At 43.7% G+C, this 22,122-nt stretch overlaps 1 protein-coding gene across 2 annotated transcripts in view; it reads left to right on the forward strand.

Annotated features, from left to right (window-relative positions):
• Positions 1–6,690: 6,690 nt before the first annotated feature.
• NRIP1 (nuclear receptor interacting protein 1) overlaps positions 6,691–22,122 on the forward strand; it is a 138,551-nt gene continuing 123,119 nt past the window's right edge. For both annotated transcript variants that reach the window (XM_040054660.2, XM_040054661.2), the window contains exon 1: positions 6,691–6,776. The gene's annotated coding sequence lies outside the window, so the exon portion shown is untranslated. The remainder of the gene's footprint in view (positions 6,777–22,122) is intronic.

Here is a 22,122-nt window from a genome sequence, read left to right on the forward strand (position 1 = left end):
TGGAGATGAACAAGCTCCTGGAGTCACCCCAAGGCCCCATATAGCTCCACTCTATGCCAGGAGCTCTGTGGACACCAACATGTGTTTCCCTTGTATATTGACTTCAACAAGTCTACTCACCATTAAAGGATTGTCCATTTTTTTTTTTTTTTTTTTTTTTTTTTTTTTTTTTTTTTTTTTTTTGTGTGTGTGTGTGTGTGTTGTTTTTTTTTTTTTTTTTTTTTTTTTTGGTGGTGGTGGTGATGTTATTTCCTTTACTGCAGTTCCTTTTATGGATCAAGATCCCGTTATGCAAAATGTTGTATGCACGGGAAAGACAAGTGAGTGCTATCCAATTATCCAGCAGAGACATGAGAAGCCTGGGCAGGTTGAGGGGGGACTACAAGAAAACAAGAGCACAGGTCAAGAGGTTGAGCAGACACCCCTGTGTACCCACTGCCAGCTTTCCCTGGACCTGGACTGGAGGAGAGGGTTTCAGCTGCATCCTGGAGCATCAGCTCTGAGGGATCTCAGGGTGCAAACTTTTGCCTCCTTTATTTGGAAGCTGAGCATCCTGTAAATGAAAGATGGTAGGAGTGGCCAGCAATAATCTTGTTAAGATCAGTGTCCATCAGCTCCTTTCTGGTTCAGCATTAGTAGTATTCTGTCTGCTTTCAGTCCTTTCTCATTTTTAGTTTAAACATTTTCTGAGAGAAGGGCAAACAACATATAACAGATTCGAGCCTAATGACAATAGATTTGCTTTTTTGGAGTTCATTTTCACGCACCATTTAAGAGCAGCTAATGAAGCATGTGTTTAAAACTACTGGTTTATACATTTCTGCATGTTAAAGAATGGAATATAGCACCATGGAAAGTATAGCTGAATTCTAATAACTTGTATATTATAAACATTTGAACATATGCATACCTAATATCATGGGCAGATTACAGCTCTTCTGCTTTTACTGGTGAACTCCTTATCTTAGTCCAATTTTTAAACATTTATTCCAGGAAAAGACTTTATTTTATTTTATTTTATTTTATTTTATTTTATTTTATTTTTTTAACATATACACAGTCTCAGACAAATGTTATTCAAGACAGGTACATTTAAGTAATGTCAGAGAGGTATCTTAAGTGGCACACGCTTTACAGCAAACTTAACCCTTAAAATTTGAATACAGGACTGGACTTTTGGTAGACTTAATCTGAAGCCTTATCCCGAATCGCTTCTGCAAGAGTTGTATTGAACTGAATGCAAAATAAGGACTGTCAACAAAAAGTCTGACTTTATCCTTCAAACATTGGTAATTTCAGAGCTCTTGCCCAAAATGAAATATAGAAGATGGAGTTGACAAAAACTTTAACTGATGTAAGTGCACCACACTTGTGCATTCATCATGATACTTAAATGCCTAGAAATCCAAACCGGACCCTAATGTTTTAAATAATTTCATATACTGCCATCCTGGACTAACAGCTGGGGAACTGGGATTGCATAGAGATAGATCCTGGTAGCTGCCACCAGCCCCATTTTTTTGGAGGGGGGGGGGGGGGTGCCTTCCTTAAAGGGACTTAGCAGACATGACCTATAGAGACCCTAAAAGAATAGAGCAAGGGACAAGTTTTCCTCCAACAGCAATTTCATTACCTTTTTAATGCAACATTTCATGTTGCCATCACCAAAAAAGGCATGAGGAAAAAAATAAAGCCTAGGAATTACAACTGCATTTTGGGAGATGGGAGATTACATAAATATCTTTCTGGCTCTAACAGGATTGTGTAGTTAATTTGAAATATGTTATTTTGCATATTAAGAAAAAAAAGTTAAAATAAAGAATTTTTAATTTAAGTTGGAAAGACCCCCAACAACCCACAAAGGTAAACCATCATTTTCAATGTAAATATAAATGAAATGTTTGCTGCTCAATGAACTTTTGCTTGAAAGAGAATTTCTCCCCTGACTGCAAGGTCTGCGGTGCTGATAATTCCTGATGCACAGACATGTAAGATTCATTGACCTATTTAAATGCATTTTCCTGTTAAGAGGCCTGACTACCAAGGACTGGCCAAACTAGTCTCGCTCTGTATCTCAATTCGACATCTCCACTCCAGCATGATTCATTACTATATGATAAGGATGCCAGGAAGTAGCAAACACACAAAGTGGGGAGGGAATGCAAACGGGAAATATCTGACATTCAGAGAGGGTGCTTGAAGCTGACAGTGAATGCAAATGAACATCCAGTTTGAACCTTTTCCTGCTTATGCTAAAAAAAGGGTTGCTTTATCAGAAATGAGCCCGGCTTAAATCCAAGACGAGAGTAGTGCATGGACGTGGCTGAAGAATACACCTAAAATCCCATTTTCTTTAAAAAATATGGGGCTATTTTGGAAGCAGGTCAGGAGACAAGCCTGTTGTAACTGACTCAGTTATAATTATAGAACAGATCAGGCCCTGACTCCACTGTAATTGTATAGCATGACAGGCTCATGCATGAACGAAGAGTAGGAGTCTTGGCTAGAGCAAGAAAAATACTAATATCATGAACATAACAGTGAAAATCATAATTACAGATATGTCACTGCGGATCAGGGATGCAGCAGGCAGGGACTGATTCTCGGTGACCTGGGAGAGGCTGACTCAGCTCTGCGCTGCTGTGACTGCTGTGTTTTGCCAGGAGGTAAAATGACTGCCGGGGTGGGTATTCCCAGTGGGTCATTGCCAGAAGATGGTGATGCAGGGGCTCATCTCTTATTTTGCCACAGTGTAGTGACCCCTGAAGGTGGGCAAGTGCCTGCCTCACAGAGAAAAGCCAAGGCATCAGCAACAGGGTGCCTTCCTTGCTCCTGGAACTTGTGGAACGGGCAAGTGGTTCCAGTGGATCACGTTGGGGTTGCGCTGCACATCACCATCCTCTGCCTGCTCTGCTCCCCTGCCTGTCTCTCACAGAAAGGTGTCCCTTCTCCTCAGCTAGTCAGCACACACCTTCACAAGCCACCTCTGCAGTGCAAGAGGTGGCCTACAGCCAAGGCAGGAGATGGACAGCCAGTGGTGATGCTTTTCTCTGCCTGGGTTCATCAGCTGCCATCCTCAAAATCACTTTGGTGCCTTCAAAAGCAGTCAGGGCACCCAGGAGAGAGCAGATGTGGAGAGACACCAAGAGCAGGTGTCTTCAGCATCTCACCTCCTGGATGAGCTTGGCACCAAGCTCCAGGCTGCAGGGAGTTAGGGAATATCTTCCCCAGTGCACATTCTCCTGTTACGGTTTTCCTTTAGGATTTGGTGATGATATCAGTGCCTTTTATAGAACAGGGTTAAGCACTTCAATGGGCTTCAGGGTGCCCCCTTCACAAGTTCGGGGGCCTTCTCAGGTTTATGGATTCACATCTGACCTTTTCTGCTTCCCAGAACAGCATCTTTTAATCAACAACCTCTAGGCTGCAGAGAACAAGTGGATGGATCCTTCCTTCCCGCCCTTCTAGTGCTGTGTGGAAGATACAGTTTTTTATCCCTCCAAAAATCAGTGAGAAAGGGAGACAGACATGATTACCCATTTGACATTAAACAGTTACTCGAGCTGACATTTGAGCACACAACAAAAAACCAACAGATGGATATTGGCAGATGGAGGAGCATGAAGAAACAATGAGACATCTTCAACCATCCTTCTCTGCTACTGAAACATGTTATTGTTTCCCCTACCATCTCTCTTGACCCCAGCCCCATTTTCAAGTGCCATTCCATATGCTTCCTTTCTTTGCCTCCATATGTCTTAAACATATTTAAAAAAAAAGAAAAAAAAGTTAGAGAAAACCACAATCTCGCTTGTCGTGGCCCTCAGTCAATTTGTTCTCCCCCTGTAAAATCTGCCTTCTTTTCCCCCTTGTCCATAGAAATGGCTTACGGCATTGCCAGGAAAGTCACTGGCAAGCTCATCCTCCCTTCCGTTGTAGGGTGACTGCACACCCTCCCTTCCTGAAAACCACCTGTTCTGCAGCTTTCAGGAACGCTTCTTGTTTTCCTCCATTCCCATGTCATGACACACTTCCACATCTTCAACTACCCGTTACAAACTCAGCGATTTAACTTCTTCATTTCCACTCTGCTTCGCTCACAGCTGGCCTTTCCCTCACCAGCTGAACTTCCTCAATATCCCTCTGCAGAAGGAAAACCACATGCCAACAAACTGTGAAACTCAAGCACTTTAATTAAAGTTCCTTCTCTTCCTTGATGCTCGTTAAGCTTGTAAGTATATCCTCTTACTGTTTCTTATCCAACCTTTTCTACTGTCTTATAATTCACAAAATTTTATTTTCTCTACAATCTGCAACAAACAAATAGACCAGCACTTCGAAAGTTACAGATAAGCAATACATTCTCTTTTGACTCCTGATATTTTTCCTAAGCTGATTTCTATCTTACCTTTCACCTGGACCAAATCCCATTCTTCTTCATGTCCTTTTGCTGACCTTCCTACTAAATTTGATGGTTTTGCCTCTTGCCTTCATGGACATGCACATCTTAATGTCTTTCTGTATCTCCTTCTAGTATGCTTTATCTGCAGAAACCCTTCATTTGCCACTTTTAAAGACTGTCCTGTCTTTTCTTTCTCTGTTCTTGGTACTGATCCACTGGTCCAATCCAACTAATTTCTGTTGGCTCTTCTTTGAAAAGAGCTATAAATCCTTCCTTCCCTGCTCTTAATATTAGAAATTATTGATGAAGATTAATGGAAACATTAGCCAGAGACAAGCAAACTTCACTGCTTTTTTACTTATATTTCATTGGTTATTTGAGGATTTTGTGATTATAAACTGTGATAAGACCTTTGCATTTTTTGATGTACCTCTAAGTATCTGGCACGCTTTGAGATGTGTATGAATCACACTTAAAATGCCACAAAATTGAACTAATGCTTAAAGCTTTGCAAAATTAATCCCCTCAAATTCTGATGTACGAATTCAATACTTCATTTGGAATCTGGCATGAAATATAATTACAGTAGAAGGTGAAATAAAGAAGAATAGTATGAACATTTTGCATACCTGCTATTCACCATCTGTTCTCTGCGATACAATGATACTGTTTTCTTTACAGAGGATTTTGACTTGATGGAAAAGGGAATATTGCACTTATTATTATGCTGCAGAAATATTTTTATTTTGTTTTTAAGTACCAAATAAAACAAACTTAATATCTCTTAGTGGGCTGTGATGATATATTAGATGACTTCTAACTTCAGAAGCCATAAATTAGGATTCTATTACCAGGAAATCATAGTATTGCCTAACAGGGATGTGAGGCACCAAGAATAATTCCCACCCCCTGCCCTCACCTTTTGGAGTCTTTTTATGCTTAATCTTGGTTATGGGCTCTAAAAGGTGAAGCCGCAAGCACTGGAAGTTATCCTAAAACTGTACTGAGGTTTTCACATAGAATCACAGAATGGTTCTGGGTGTGAAAGGACCTTACAGATCATCGAATTCCAACCCCCCTTGCCATGGACACCTTCCACTGGACCAGGTTGGTCAGAGCCTCACCCCGCCTGGCCTTGAACACTGCCAGGGATGGGGTATCCACGGCTTCTCTGGGCAACCTGTACCAGGACCTCACCACCCATTAGGTGAGGCCTCACCCTGGAAGGGGCTCTCAGTTCTCCTCCACACCTTCTCTTCTCCAGGCTGAACAAGCCAAACTCTCCCAGCCTCTGCACAGGAGGGATCTGCCAGCCTTCTGATCCGCTTTGTGCCTCCTCAGGACTCACTGCCGCAGGTCCACGTCCTGCTTATGTTGGGGGCCAGAGCTGGACACAGAACTCCAGCTGGGGTCTGGACAGCAAAGGTCTAAATTAGGAAAAAAAAAATGCCCTTACAAGATTTGCAATAATTTAATGAATCTGGTGAAACTGAGAGTGAAAACACAGGCGCAGGCATCTTAATGGACTGACAGCTGGGCTGGGTCATGGTGAGAAATGTGCTTTACCCCGCAATGTGCATCCCCACCCCTGATTACCCTAACGCAGGAGTCGGGAATGAGGGATTAACTGGTCGTGTGAAAACTGGCTGCAGGTGTCATTTTTCCTACCTTTCCAGAATGAATTCCCAGCTCGGGAATAGCCTCTCTTTCCTCTCCCCACCTGCACCATTCCCTTTCTGAGCAGCAAAGCTACCTCAGCATCTGTCCAGCGCCGGGGGCTCCACCGGCCTGGCATTCCTGGTCCTGTGTTTTAAGGACCTTTTCTTTGATAACCGGGGCGGGGGAAGGGTTAACTTTTCCTTCCCAGCCCGTCCCCTGCTGATCCTGTAATGAGTAAGCAACGCCGCTGGCCGTCAATAGCCGGGTGTGAACTCGGGTAACCCGGCTGAGCCCTGCTCGGGGGGCCGGGGTAACTCGGCTTGACCCCCCCGACCTTGCCCAGCCCCAGCCCGCCCGGGGTCCGGCCGCCCCCGGCGTGTGACTGCTACGTGCTGCTGGCCCGGGCGCCAAAAGCCTTTTATAACAACTGGGGCTGAGTCAGCTGCTGGAGGTAACATAATATACCTCAGTCAATAGCTCCGTGTTGCACAACATACGATGTGGCAGTTCCTTTCTAACTTGGGGAGCCACCCAGTCTTTTTAGGATTTCCAGGAAGAGCAGCGGCATCTGACCTTCAACTGTTATTAAAAGAAATCAAAGATTGTATAACAGCCTGTCGGAGCTTTGCATTTCTTAGTGGAGTCATGTTTCGGCGAATGCCTCCACATTTCTGGGCTTCACAGGTTCTTTATCCCTTTACTTGTTTATCCTCTGGTAAGCATTTATTAATAGAGAGACTTATTCCTTTGCTGCACTTGTTTATCTTTCAGGGGGTTTGTTTTGTTTTTCAATTTAGAAGCAGAAGGGTCTCCCACGCATTTCACATTTCTAGCTGCGGGTGAAGTCACTGCATGGCTTTGATAGCAATCTTCCTGCTGTCCGCTTTCGCCCTGGAATCCCTCCCTTCAGCTGATTTTCTGCATTATCACCATAGTTTTTGACTAAGACTATTAATCCACCTGTCCCTCTGTAAAAGCAGCTAGATTGGTTTGTGTAAAAGGGGAGTAAGATAGTATAAACTGTAAGTCTGCTATTAATCCTGTTAATAAGGGATTAAAGTGGAGCCTTGTGAGTAGGAAAGGCTGATTTGATTGTTTGGGACTATAACTTAGCTCTCCCTTATGAAAGCAGTGTTTGCTGTGCATCGCATTTTGTCATTTGCATATTTGGTCTCTGAGGAAATCAAGGTTAAATATAGCAAGGAGATTCTGCTGGCTTAAACTGGTAGCACAACTGTGCTCCTTCAGCCTAACGGTGCCTCGGATAGCACGAGAAGGAACCCTGCCTGCTCTTGCCTGGCAGTGACTGCATCCTATAATGCGACTTATATTGTCAGCTTATGCTTTGCCTCTGACCTTTACATGCACTTTGCTTGTGTACCAGATAGGATGCATGCCTTATTTTAGAAGGAAAGAAGCAACAGAGGAATGGACTAAAATAAATATCTTGCCACTGCTATTTTCAGTAAAAGGCTTACAAAAGCAACAGCAGCAGAAAGCCGAAGAGCACCATATATTCCCTGGGCAAGGCGATCATATGAAGAAACATCAATCTCATTAAAAAAAAAAAAACAAAAACAAAGAGACACTGTCTCTGTCTTAGAGCTTAGCATTCTGCTTCCTCCTCAGCCTTAGGAGAAGGCCTATAAATTATTAATACTAACATCAGTGTGAGACAACAGATGGTAAAGATTACTTGGAAAAAGTCTTCACATTAACATATTTCGGCCCTAGTTTCACAGCACGTTGGGACTGTTTCCTGATGCTGCCAGCCAACCTGGCCTGGGAGAAACTTCCCAGCAGAGGGGAATCCTTGGGCAGCAGCAGAAAGGTCCTGCCCTGGTTCAGCTGCAGAAAGAGCCACCCAGCTGCCCCTGCAGAGAGGGCCGGGCGTGGGTCACGGCACCCCTCGGACATCACGCTGGCCCCGTGAGGCTCCTGGCATCTGCTACTAGGGGCCAGGCCAAGAAACAATGAGCTCAGGAGGAAAACTTTCAGGTAGCTGAAAAATGTATTCCTTGCTGAGCTGCTTTCGGGTGGCACCAGTTGTGTTGTGTGCCTTGAAAAATAAGAAATATACGTTTGCAAGTTTTGAACTTTTTTGAGCTAGGGGTGATATGAGATCCAAAGTGACATATAAGTGCATTGTCCAAAAGTCTTGCATGCAATTTAAGTATTTCATTGTTCCCTACAATGGGTTACTTGAGCTTCTTCAGGTTTACAAATGTATTAAAACGAGTATCAAGCAAGTAAATGAGAAACTCCTTGTAAGAACACAGGTGTCTCTCAAGCCAGCAGCTGGAACAGCAGAACACGTGTGTACTCTTGTTTTGGAGTTACCTCCAATGACCCTCCACTCTGCTCACACCACTTTTGAGGATAACTCAGTGCCAGAATCTCTGAGAGAAGGAATTTATCCAGCCTTTTAAGGGACTTGTACAGGAGATCTTTTCTCATGGCCCATTACTTCTGCAAATGCATATCCCATGTGAGTGTTTCACTGTAACTTAATCATGGCTTCAAAACATAATTCTCATGTTCCTACATCCTCTTGGTGTCATGCAAAATTCTCCATGAAGCCTGAATAATGAAAACACAAGCAAGTGCTACCTTTCTCACAGTGCTGGGCCCAAGTGTGGTTCTGTGAGCTGAGCAGGAACCAGCTCCTCATTTATCAGCTTGTTGGAATCTTCCGCTCCCAAGAGATGGGCAGTGTGTGGGTGGGGGCACGGAGTGATTGCTGGAAAATGCCTTCAACAGCGTTGTTGCAGTCCTCTTTTCATAATGAGTACAAAAGCCTTGGTTAGCAGCCTTTGATTCCCACCTCACCACTTTCATAATCTAGTAACATCTGTTCTACCGTACAGATACGATTATCCTCCCCACGTTTGTGTTGTGTTGCCCTGCAGAGTCCCTCGTTGCCTTGGCTCTTGCTGGCCTTCTTTAAGGGAAAATGTCTGTGTTTGCACAGCTGCCGATCCAAAACCCTGGCGGTGAAACTGTTGCTTAGATCCCGGTGGCACGGTGTCCGTGCATCCAGACTTCCCCTGCAGGCTCTCCTGGATTCACGTTCAGCTTTACAGGATGCCTTGGAAAGTTGGGCGCTCTGCAGGGGTTTGCTGTTGGTTTGTGATTCTGCAGCTTGTCGCAATCCTGAGATGCCACCCTGGAATCAGTCAGTCCTTGAAATGTATTCATTTGGGAATGAGGTGGTGGAACAACTGTTTGAAGATGCCTTATGTGCCAGTTAGAAAATATTGTTTCTGACTTTAATTTTTTTTTTTTTTTTAATCATTTAACAATATAGTCAACAGGAACTAACGACAGGTTAATCAAGTCCACTTAATATGATTTCAGAAATAATTTTTCTGCTCTAAAATTCATCTTACTATTATAGTGCCTAATTTTGATTTATAAAAGAATTCCCCAAAGATGCAGCCTTAGGGCCTCTGAAGGTGCAGGCAACATTTAGGTTAAGGTCAGCAGGGAAAGCATGCAGGGAACATTATTAGTGGCACAGAAAAGGGTTCAGAGGTTAGCATCTGGTATTTCGAGATCACCTCCACCTAAAAACAGCTACACTGGCATAGATTTGAATTTGCCTGTGGATGACTAACAAGAGTTTACGGGCTCCGGATTACAATGGTGACAATCTGTTATGTCACAAATAATCTTGTTTCCAAGTGCTGCAGGTGGGTAATTTGTAATCTGCTTTCTGTGACCAAATATACCCCTAATAACTTGTTTTTGTTGGCTGATTTTACAGGGACTCGGGAGTCAAGGTCTCATTTATCAGCTGGGCACAACCCAGGGGAGGGCACAGAGCTGCTCCCCAGCCCCCTCCCCGGCCTCACCCAGTGGTCATTTTGGGTCCTGGGGGAGAGCCGTTGCCAAGGTTTTGAGCAGAAGTTGTAGGTCAGAAGAAATTTAATTTATTTATTTGCCTCCTGGATGAATTTCCAGATTCTTCACCTCATTGCTGGTGTCAGAAGGGAGGTAACACAGGGCTCCAGAGGAAGAGGTGGCAACTCTCTGCTCCCATTAGAGCAATTCCCAGAGAAGGTTGCTAAGGCTCCGGGAGGTCAAAGGAGAAAAGAAACAAGACATGCGTAAAAACAAAAGGGTGATAAGATATGTGTGAAAGCAAGTTTATATGACTGTACAGACTGTCCTGCGCTTGTTCTGCCTGCTTGCTGAGCTGGCAAGCTCAATTTCAGAGCCATGGAACATGCTTAGACTGTGTCCATCCATCCATCCTCCCTCAGGTCCCATTTGGACCTCAAACAGGAAGAGGGTCCTCCGTCTTTAAACTATTATCTGCACTCCTGGGGGAGTGATCTTTTGAACTGATGTGAATCAGCTGGCTAAGAGGAAATCAAATGATGAGGAATCAGGAAAGCCATTTTGGGTCAGTCAGCCAAGTATTAGGTCTAGAAAGATGATAGGAAGATTTGGCATCATGTGAATATGTATAGAGGAATGAAAGCTGTTGCTAGATAATTTTAAGTATGGAATCATCATAGTTTAAAAGAGCCATTGTCATCTCTGTCCAAATTAGCAGTACAGGTGTAGCTCTGCATGTTACCCTGTGCAGCCAAAACGAGCCCTCAAATTCTGATGCATGCTGTGTTTTGTGTGAAGGTCAGCTTGTGACCTATGCAAAACAAAAATGCAATTGAAGATAACGTTGAAAACATTGAAACAAACCTGAGCGAAGCTATTGGCATGTCTGAAGGAGTGTGGGGGGGAAGAGACACACAGGAAAAAAGTGTGTTAATTAAGATTCCTGGGAAGGGAGGGAAACAGCTTGCTGCTCTGCAGAGGGACGAAATGCTGAAGGGAGGAGCAGACCTTACAAGGTAATGAGAGTGCTAAATAGCAAAGTTTGGGCTGGGAGAGGGGCAGAGCTTCAAAGGAGGAATGTGCACAACTGGGATTGTAGGCTGCCTTTACATCTGTCCTTAGCAAACTCCAAGATGAAAGCATCTTGCACTCAAAGGACCTCCTCCTCTGTTGCCTTTCACCTCCTGAGTTTATTTGTATCTATGCAAAGGGTATGTAAATTGCCAGGCCTGCAGTTCAGTGGTTTGTTGTTTGACTGTGTGGAGTGAACCAGCCTAAATGCTGGGCTCTGAATGCGGGGGGACCTTCCTGTCCCACCACGTGCTGGTGATGGTGCCCTGCGTGTGCTGTTCTGGTAAGGGGGGCGTTTCACGGTGTGCCCATCACTGTGCAACTACAAACACGTGTGGGATGAGATACTGGAACACACAGAACCACAGAACCACACCATCATATTTTTGGTGTGGCTTGTTGGCTCCTGTGCCTAGCCCCGTGGTGCAGGGACTGTGGCTCTGTCCTTCTGCCTGCCATGCTGCTCCCCATCATGCTGTGGCAGCAAGAGTGATGCCCCTGGGGAGAGATGAGCAGGAGAGCTGCTGTGCACAGGGTCTCCACCATTAGCCACGGCAGCAGCCTTGCTGCCAGTGAAAGAGGCTGGGAACGTGCAGGAGTTGGGCTGGGGTAGGAGATGGGAAGAGTGTGATGAGGAGTCCCAGACCTGAGGGAGGGAGGGAGGGAGGGGGGAAGAAAAAGGCTACTCCATGCCAGAGTGAGTGTTATCAATATGGAGAGCATGGAAATTGCATGGGAAAACACTGAAGGATCAGGAACAGATAGAGGATTCTATGTCAGAATGCGTATTGCACTTTTTTTGTCTCATTTTTCTTGTGGGAGTGTTAGTTATGAGCCTGTAGAAATGCTTGGGAATGCCTGTGTTTAGTGTGCTGCAGGACTCACTGCAGTTAAGCCCCAATTATTCCAATGGTATTAAGGGGTCCTGTGTGGGTTTTGCAAAATTCATTTACATCTACTTTAAAGGCCCTTTGCACAGACTGAACAATGATAACACAACTTATGTGGAATAAAAAAAAAAAAAAAATGGAAAGGAGGAAAGATTGATCTCAAAAAGGAATGAGCTTCACATTTGTGGTCCATTGTAGCCAAAGGCAGAATCACCTAATCTGACTCCTAAGGTTAGCCCTAAATATCAGTGTAGGCAAGTCCCTGGCCAGCTGCCAGTGTCTCTGGGCAGATAGCATCAGCACAAGTCGAGAAGAGGTCTCCAGTCTAGCCTGCATTTTAATATACTGTTAAAATAAAATGAGACAGCAATTAGTTTCTCTTCAGCTATTCCACAGCATAACTTCTTCGGTCAATTAGTATGAATAAATAAATACAGGTCTTGAATTATTAATCTGCAAATAGAAGAAGCAACTGCATTTAATATTTCACTGTTCCTTCTCCTTGCTCTTTTGCTTTGCTTGGAGTTTTGACTCAGTTGATATTATAAGAGTGCTATTGTCTATTCTTAACTCTTTACAAACTTTTAATTTTTCCATAGGATAATTTTCTTACTCAAATAACACTTTCAATCTTGGCTCAAGACATATAAATGTTGGATTATCAGAGAGTATTCATTCACAGAGCTACAGGGAGATCAGTGGTTTTAAAAAAGAAAAAAGAATCAGATCATTTAAGTGCCTCAGTATGGGCTTACTAACTTTAGGTTCCCACTTACTAAAGCCTTCACAGAATCATGGAATGGGACCTTGAAGTTCATCTAGTTCCAACCCCCCTGCCACGGGGGTTTGGCCTTAATCTTTTCTCCATGGCTTCAGGAGAGTAAACAATGTCTGATTATCCCACCAGTTAATCCCTTTTCCTAGTAAGAGAGGCAGAAAGAGGGGTTGATCGGGGTTAGGACATCTTCTGCTTGTGTCCAAAGACCTGTAGCTACTTTGGGCAGGGAGTGCCAGTCTGAGGGATTTGCTGAGGAAACTGGGGTGTCACAGGCTGCTTTGGAACTTCAGGTTTCATATGCTGTGTCTTTCCCAAATTTTATAAGAATGTGTGATCAACAGAGATCAGTCTCCTTATCTGCTGCATGAGGAAAAGGTCAGTCCCACCAAAAAAAGGAAAGCCTTATTATAATTTTAGACTTTGGTCATTTTCAGGAAACCTTCAAGAAGGCATTTCTTACTTATATGTTCACAAATGTTGGTGTTTCCCTCTTTGGTCACGGGTGCTGATTCTTATAGAAATGGGTCATTACAGCTCTGTACTCAAGCATGTCTGGATGTCAGATCATGTGTTCCCCATTGGAAATTACCAAAGAAAATATTAAGTATTAGTAACGTTTAACTTTCTGTTGATGTAATGTCAATGCATAGAAAAGGAGGAAAAAATGTAACTTGAGTCAATAAGCTGGAGCGGGGCTGAAAACTCTCAGGGTATTTGTCTCCTTCGTAGGAGCACCTGTCTTCTGACCTGTAGTTTTGATTTTGGACCAAATTCACACTCTTCAGTTCTCTGTGCTGACGACAAACCTGAGCTGTTTCTATACACACTTTAAATGTGTTATTTTTTTCCCCTTTGAAGTTGCTTGAGGCACGGTGTGAACTGAACGCATTCTTCTTAGCTTGGCTCACTGCAGTGTATTTTACGATGCTAATTTCAATGAGATTTGTTTTCTGTTTTAGCTTGCATATTGTTTCGTCTTTTTCTGGCCTGCTTTATGTTCTGGCTTCCTGTATTGCTAGTGCAAGACCTTTGAAGAGCATAATTTGGGTATGCTAATAAAACTTTTCTGTAGTGCACAGCTTTCAGGTAGAAGTCATAACTGGGTCAGCATCCATGGCAGCAGCCAGGGGAGGATGTGACATACAGTCTTGTGGTTATGTCTTACAAGTGCTGCTGTCTGATCTGCTCCAGTCTGCAGCGTTTTCCCCTCTGTGCTTAGCTGCCATGGTGATGGGTGACTTGGACATGCCATAAATAGACAAACTAGCAGGGCTTTCGTTGAGGCTGGACATGAGGACAGTCCACTGGCTTAGTGCTCTCAAGCTTCTGCTTATATGTGTGGAAACTGCCACTGGAGGCTCTCACCTACAAAGCCAATGTGGCAAACACCTGCAAGTGTACGAGGGCTTTTACTGGGAGGGCTGGAGACAAGGAACAGCATACTGGATTCTGGTCAGCCTGAAGCTGAGGGGTTTACCTCCCTCAGCCCAGTTCCAGGCAACATTTTGCAAAACTGGCACATCTCCACAAGGATCCAGCTCAGTAGGGAAGTGCTGATGTTGGTGTCTCTGTATCCCTTCAAAACAGAGACAGCCTCTTAGAGCTGGGGGTGTTTGTGGTCTCAGAGCTGAGGTGGGCACAGCCACCCAGCCCCTCTTTCTGAGCATGCCCCAAGGGTTTCTGAAATCCTCCTCATGTATGAAATGTGCCAGACTATGGGGCAGACAAGTCCAGGTCCAAAAGGCCAGAGAAGGATGCTCCCTGTGTTCCTGCAGGCCATGTAAAAACAGAGGGCTTGCAGCTTAAAGCTGCTGCTAAAGCTTGTGTCTTCTTGTGAGACTATACATGAGGTGCAGAACAGGTCTGGGAAGAGAAAATTAAACCAAAGCTAGGGCAAGGCAGGGACTGAAATAATAAATCTTGAAATTGGAGCCTGAGACTCAACCCTTGTGTCTGCAGGGCTTGGGGGGTGTGCAGTATCATCCTTCACAACATTCCTCTCTTTGCTTGGGTCAAGCAGGAGAGCTCCTTCCCTGCCCACATGCAGAAGGAAACCAGTGTGTGCAGCTGGTTCTCCTGACGCAAAGCCAGCCTGGAGGGCTGGCAGCAGCATGGCCAGGGCACCCTGCAGGGACCACCTGCCCTGTGGTGCCACAGGGATGCCAGAGGAGTTCATCCTCTTCTAGACCATCCCATGCAGGCGGGTCCCTAACCTGGGAGAGACCACAGAAGACAGGCCAAGGAAAAAAGGCTGAAAATAGTTCAAAAGATAGAGGGAAGTAAGAAGAGAAGGGTTTTAAGAAGGGCAATTTTAATGTATGGAGGTATGCAGAATTCGTTCACGAGAGGGAAAAGAAGCACAGATTCAGGGAGTAAAGCAAGTGGAAGGATTATGGAATAAAGAGGAAAAACTGGGTAGAAGGACTAAAGGTATTAATAAGGATGGTTGGAATTTTTAATCTATTACATGGGCTGTAAATATGATTTTTCAATAAAGTTAGCTATTATTTTTTAATGTATTAGATGAGGCCTTAAATATAATTTATTCTGCTCTTTCACATATGAATCTAATTTTTAAAAGTAATTCCTAAGGGAGTCGATATGAAATTTTCAGATCAAATTGAGTTGGATTTGAGCGCTATATATATGTCAAAATATTTGAAATTATAGCTTTTGCAGTTGTATTGGCCCTCTACAAAGCGTAAGCCCTTCAGGAATGTGACAGGTGTCAGAAAAAGAAATTCAGAAATTCAAGTGCTTACAAAACAAGAATTTGTAAATCGTGTCCTCAAAATGGAGGTGAAAATGCAGACTGTGTGTTTGCATGTTCTTACATTTAAGAGATGTGTATGCCTAAAGTGTATAATGTAATGCAATTAAAAATGTTTTAAGTAGTGAGATGAGGGTATATTAACCAAACCTCTCCCTGAAAAGAAGACAAAGCAAGGAGAGCGGAAAGAAGTCTCTCCATTATTCATATGTAGTACTTTGTTATGTTGGAGAGAAGGCATTGGATAGAGCTCAGTGACTAATTTGTTGGCTATTAGTCCTTCATTAGTTTTGCTTCCACTTCAGTTTGATTTATGTGCTACAAAGCAGGATTTGCTAAACAATTTCTGCAAACAAGTATTTGTTCGAGGAATGTAATATTCAAAACTAAAGCTACAAGTTAAATTAAACAGATTAGTTACAGGCTCTGGTTTTGATCCCTAACTGGATTAATAGAAATTGGATTCTGGTTCAAGTACACAAAGCCGAGACTAGGTTTGAGTTTTAAAAACAAGCAAACAATCCCCAAACTCGAGCTTGATTCTTTCTCCTGACAGTTCCTGTGGCTGCAGGAGACCTGTCTGTGTTGATGGGGAGAGCACACACGAGCACAAAGGTGTTCCCACAGCAGCTGTGTATTGAAACACCAAGTGGCTCTGCGTGTGCACACTCTGCGCCCAGATTTGGGAAATCGCTTCCACTTCCTTGTTGCTAGGACTTTTTGTTTCTTTCTAAATATGTCAAAATAGTAACAAGAGGCTTTGCAACCAAAGAGTTTGGGTTTTCTAGGGATCAAGTGATTTAGCCTCATGTCCTTCAAATACTTTAAGCTGTTTTGCAATCTCATTTAAGTTCATGAAGTTGACTCATGTTCCTAACTGCTGAATCTGTGTGGCCAGGTCTTGAATCCTGCTCTGACCATACTAGATGAGATGATTTTGGTAGGTATAACCTCTTCAAAATATGTTTTTCACGAGATAGTCTTTTTTTTTTCTTGGTAAAAACCCACATATAATATTGTTGAATGATAAAACTGTCATTGCATTTTGCAATGAAAATGTTTCCCTTGTATGGTAGATCTTCATTCAAAGGGTGCTAAACTAAATGTAAATCCAAATCACCAGATTCTTCTTATATCAGTTTTGTTGTAATGGGTCCCCAGTAGCTCCTGTTGTTTGGAAGTTTTTTTTTTTTTTTTTTTTTTTTTTTTTTTTTTTTTTTTTTTTTTTTTTTTTTTTTTCCCTAAAATTCAGTGAGAAATCTCCTTTAAGTGGTTGAGTATCCAGGTCATTTTTCTGTGACCTATTTTTCTGCTGGTGTTGAGTCAAAACACAGACCTGAAGTGAAAATGAGAATAGCTTGTCAAGATCCACAACAGCATGCAAAGGCCTGGCAGTGGGTAAATGTGAGTCAGAAAGAGAGGTTCACACGAACTTACATGATTTTTCTTTTCCATTGTATGTGATAGAAAGGTGCCACATGACAAGGTATTTTTGTGAGACACGTGAACTCTGCACCCTCTATCAAAGCTTTCAGCAGAAGATGGGAGATCCTCTTAGCAAAGAGGAGACAGACTTAAACGAGCAGTGGGTCAATTCTGTAAGCTTCTTGCTTTGACTCCGTGTCCAGAGAGTCATCTGGGGCACTCTTGCTAAGCCAGGAGGGAACAGGCACTTCCAGTTGGGTTAGTTCTTGTCTGCTCTGGAGTCAGCGGAGGAGGTGATGCAGGGAGATGTGGCACAGCATCATGGGCAGCTGCGAGCAGCACAGCAGATCACCAAGCCAAATGGAAGAACTAGCTATTGCCTGTTCTCCTATGGGCATGATACAGTTCTTTCAAAAATCCCGTAATTTTGGTGCCATGCAGATGAGTGCTGTAGCAGCTCTCTGCCCAGGAGTGAGGGAGTGCGTGTGCCTTCACCTTACACAGAAAAATTGTTTGTGAGGGTGTCATCTGCAGTCAAAGATGAGTTTTCATTTGGTTGCTGTTTGAGTGCTGTCTTAGGCTTCTCTTGAATGCGATGTCTCTGAGGTGTTCTTTTCATTATTTTTTATATACACTATTTTTTCAATACTATACCAAAAGCACTCATAAAGCATCTCCAGTGCATGTGTTCTTCCTTCTTTATCTGTAACCTCATGGTCTTTACTGTGTCTGTCACAACAGTCTTTTACTTTTTCATATGGTTTTCAACGCAGGTCTGTGTGATATGGTACTGCTGAAATCACCTCTCTTAATAATCCTGTGGCATCTGTTTTTTAAAACCCAGAATATATTCTCTGGTACTTTGAGCATTAAATTCTTTCACAAAAAGTTGTCCTATGTCTTCAAGAGCCTGTTTGACTCCGTTTATTTGCTACGTGCCAGATTTTTGTTTCCTTTTCTTTGGATTTTTTTCCCCAGTCAATGACTAAAGCCCTTATCTCCATCATTTTTTTTCCATCTCTGTTGCTTTTCACGTTTGTACTGTATCTATTCAGCTACCACCACTACCTCACAAGTGCAAGCCACAAGTAATTAATATATTGAAAGCTGTTTCAACTGCCCTTCAGACTCCAGACCAGCAAAGGGCTTCTTATATGGGAGTAGCTGGGAGTTCACAGGTTTCCCCACTGGATTTAATGGCCCAGAGTTTCTGGCAATTGTGAGCAGTGGTACCACTCCTGTCCTGGAAAAAACAAGCCCCAGCAGAGCTGTATGTGCTCATCCCTACATTATTTACCTAGCTTCTATATGTTTAAGCATTCAAAATTTGTTTTCCTGCTTGATCTGGGAGTAGATTCGAAACTGGGAAAATCCTTGTCCAGGTCAGGTTTGATTAAAAGATCTGTGTGCATCTGGGAAATCGCAGCAACATCAGTGCATGACAGCTGCGTGTGGAATGGGCCATAAAGCATAGCAAAAGGACGACAAGAAGATTCAGGTTGAGAGTGCAAAAAGTAGTGGTAGCATCCATATACTTGCAGGGAACATAAATGATGATGCCTTACTAAATGAGGTCATCATCTAACACACCCTCCCCTCCATTCCCAGGAACAAATGTGTGGCTGAATTCTGATGGAATATTTGTCAGTCAGTGGGTGTTTCTTATGTTTACTCCTACAAGTATGGAGGCTAAATCACTTGTGTCAGGATGATACGAGTAAAATGAAGGTCACTTTCAGAATACTTTAGCACGCCTTGGAGGCACTGCTTTTTAAGAAAAAAGACAAAAGGACAAAAAAACCAAAATTAACTTTTAATTTCCCACCAAAACTATGGCTGTCAGAAATAGGAAGATGAGTGAAATCTCTTGTAACATACAGCACAGGGCTGTATATTTAACATCTTATCTGATTCAGCCTATCACAGAGATAGAACATGTAAGAGTGTGTGTGTGTGTGTCTGTATAAATATAAATGAATCTGTACACATAGCTCAGAAAAATTTTGGTGACACACTTTCATATCTAGTTTCAGTTAAAAAATCTTTCTGCCCTAAATTAGGTGACTCCATAAACAAATCAGATATATTAATTTTCTGTTGAGAATGCTTTGGTGATTGCTTACAAAGAGAAGTTATTTACATGCTGATATTACTTAGCATAACGAGTGGTAATTTTCTTAGCCTCAAAGGCATTAGGCTCCCTCCCTTCCATGTTATACCTAGCTCTGTTAGGTGGCTGTGTTTCTCTGTGTGTTCCCCAGGTGCACGCTTGGGGTTTGTCTGGTGCAGTTTTATGGAGCTGGCGCAGAGCCCCACAGCCAGTGTGTGGGTACCAGACAGGCAGCGCCCACCAGCCTCCAGCCCTCACCCCCTCCAGCCGGGGAGGCAGAGCCAGCTGCACCCCAGAACCTCCCTCACGCCAGGGAAGGTGGGCAGGGAGGTGCTTTGAGCACGCCCTGGCTGTGTGCTGGGGGGCAGCTCACCCGCCTGCAGGGGTCCCGAATGGCTGGGTGCACTGTGGAGCTTGGCTTGGGGTTTGGAACAGGACTGATAGCTCCCCTGGAGGTAGCTGGTGATCATGTTATGTACTTGTAAGGGATAGCTTCCCCTTCACCCTTTCAGAGTACATTGTCTTCACAGAATCACAGAGTATGATGAGTTGGAAGGGACCCATCAGGATCATCAAGTCTGACTCTGGGCCCTGCACAGGACCATCCCCAGTAATCCCTCCATGTGCCTGAGAGCATTATCCAAAAGCTTCTTGAACTCTGTCAGGTTTGGCTCTGTGATCACTTCCCTGGTGAGCCTGTTCCAGTGCCCAGCCACCCTCTGGGTGAAGAGTGTTTTCCCGATATCCAGCCTAAACCTCCCTGACAGCTTCGGGCCATTCCCTCCTCTCACTGGTGACAGAGGAAAGAAGTCAGTGCCTGCCCCTCCTCTTTCCCACATGCTGAAGTCTGCAATGAGGTCTCCCCTCAGTCTCCTCCAGGCTGAACAGACCAAGTGCTTTCAGCTGCTCCTCATATGGCTTCCCCTGCTGACCCTTCACCATCCTCATGTCCCTCCTTTGGACATTCTCTAATAATTAATGTCTTCTTCTTTTTTTTCTTTTTTTTTCTTTTTTTTTCTTTAAATGCTTTTATGTTTTGGTGACCAAAACTGAACACAATACTCAAGATGACAAAATATATATAAAAATGAAGAGTCACAAACTACAATAGTTGTATTGTCTGTTAATGACATTGATCTGGGGCTTTAAAAGAAGACTGTTTCTAAAAAGAGATTTCAAAATCTTATATATAAAAAATTATGGGGTTTTGGCCTGAATTGTGGAAAGCCCCTTCACTTATTATGAAGTTTACCAAAGAATATGTTTGTCTTCAGAGTCCATCCCAGGAACATGAGGACTGGTGTTCAAGCATCAAATAAGTGAAGTGGACAGAAAACTAATTCAAATCTCCCTTGACACTGTTTTGGTTTGCTCTGGCCTTGATGTGGTACTGAAACCACTTTACCTTTTAGAGCCTCTGGCTTTTTGGTTTCTGGATTTTTCTGAGCAACCTGGTCTATTTGAAAGCATTCCTGATCACAAACAGAGGGGTTGGAACTAGATGATCTTCAAGGTCCCCTTCCAACCCAAACCATCCTATGATTCTGTGGAGAATCATAGCAAGGAGATTAGGTGCAGTGGTGGGATCCATAAGGTAGGTGAGAAATAGCATGAGACTTGCTGAATTGAGACAACCAACTTTGTTAACAGTGGAATTCAAACCAGTGACAGGCTGTGAGCCCTACAGTCACTCTCAGTTTTTTGATCTTAAATTGTGAGCTGTTCAAAAATACATTGTATTTTCCACTTAAATAGTTTTATGTCTATTTACATGTTAATTGACATGGTGTGTAGGCATCAGCAAGTACTTTTCAAGCGGAGGCCATTTTTAAATAGTGTATAGCAGAGGTGCCTTAAAAATGCATTTTTATTGTGTTACAAAGTAAGCATTTGCTGAGATTGCCGTTAAACAATTAAGCCTGTAAGGCTTTTGCCTGTAGCAGGTTCAGATTCTGTTTTGCAGCAACAAATAGCATGACTGCCTGGCAATGCCAAGAAAACCTTGCATTGAGCTACAACAAGGTCACCGTGCATGTGACAGCAGCCAGAGCTTGCCTATGTTTCAAAATGGTATGACCTGGTCTTCTGAAAGCTCCTCATCTGCTCTCACACAAGGGTCTGGGCACCCACGCCTTCACCTTTACAAAGCACGCAGGACTGGGAGTACTTTGAAGAAGAAAAGATCTGCTTTGTCCTGAAATGCCATCTCTGATGCACCAGGGAGAAGGCAGGTGTTTATGTAAACCAAAGCCTTGAATTTACTTCCTTCAAAAGGGCCATACAGGCATTTAGGTTGGGTTGGATATCAAGAGGGCTGTTGTCCAAGCTCCAGCTCAAAGCAGGGTCACCTGTGACACCAGACCATGTTACTCAAGCCTTTGTCCCAGCAGCTCTTGAAAGCCTCCAGCAACAGAGCCTACACAGCCTGTCTGATGATTTCTTCCACTGCCTGCCTGCTCTCGTGGACAACAAATCGCTCTTTAAATCCAGTCTGACTCTTGTTTCAGCTTTCAGCTGTAGGGTCTCATCCTGCCTGACCCTGACGGGAAAGTATGGTTCCATCTCCTCCATCAGCCCCCTGTCAGTACAGGCAGCTGGACATTGGATCCTTCCCCAGGATGTGCCCCTCAGCCTCATCTCAGTTCCTCCAGCTATTCATAGGCTAAAAAAGACCTCTTTTGCTTTTCCTCCCTCAGTGCCTGTTCATTGAGGGTCGCTCACGGCTGTATGGCCACGGATGTTGGGAGGAGAGGAGGTGGGATGGGTAGCACTGACAGGGCCTCTGGAATGGATTACCACCTGTGCTGGCTTCTGCAGCTCGGTGGTGCAGAGAACTGGGTGTCCTGGCTTGGGAGCAGAAAGAGGCCTGGGCTGGCTCTCAAGCTTTAAGCCAGAAGTCATTGTTCTAAGTGAACAAGAGCTGCGTGCACACAGCAGAGGAACGCAAGTGCGGGATGTTCGGCACCCTCTGCATCCTTGTGCTCCACCAGCACAGGGAGGTGCTTCCAGCCTGTGTGTGGGAAAGGTAGAGTGAGTCTCAGCACTGCTTGTTCAAGCCTTCAACTCCACCAGAGCACTCTTGAGGCAGGACAGTAAGTGCACAGTACAGTCACTTTAGTTCTAGTATGAACACAAAATTTTCTCAATGAGTAATCACTGGCAGGTGCAGTTAAC

This window comes from Hirundo rustica, chromosome 2 (genome assembly GCF_015227805.2).
Source record: "Hirundo rustica isolate bHirRus1 chromosome 2, bHirRus1.pri.v3, whole genome shotgun sequence".
NCBI lineage: Eukaryota > Metazoa > Chordata > Aves > Passeriformes > Hirundinidae > Hirundo > Hirundo rustica.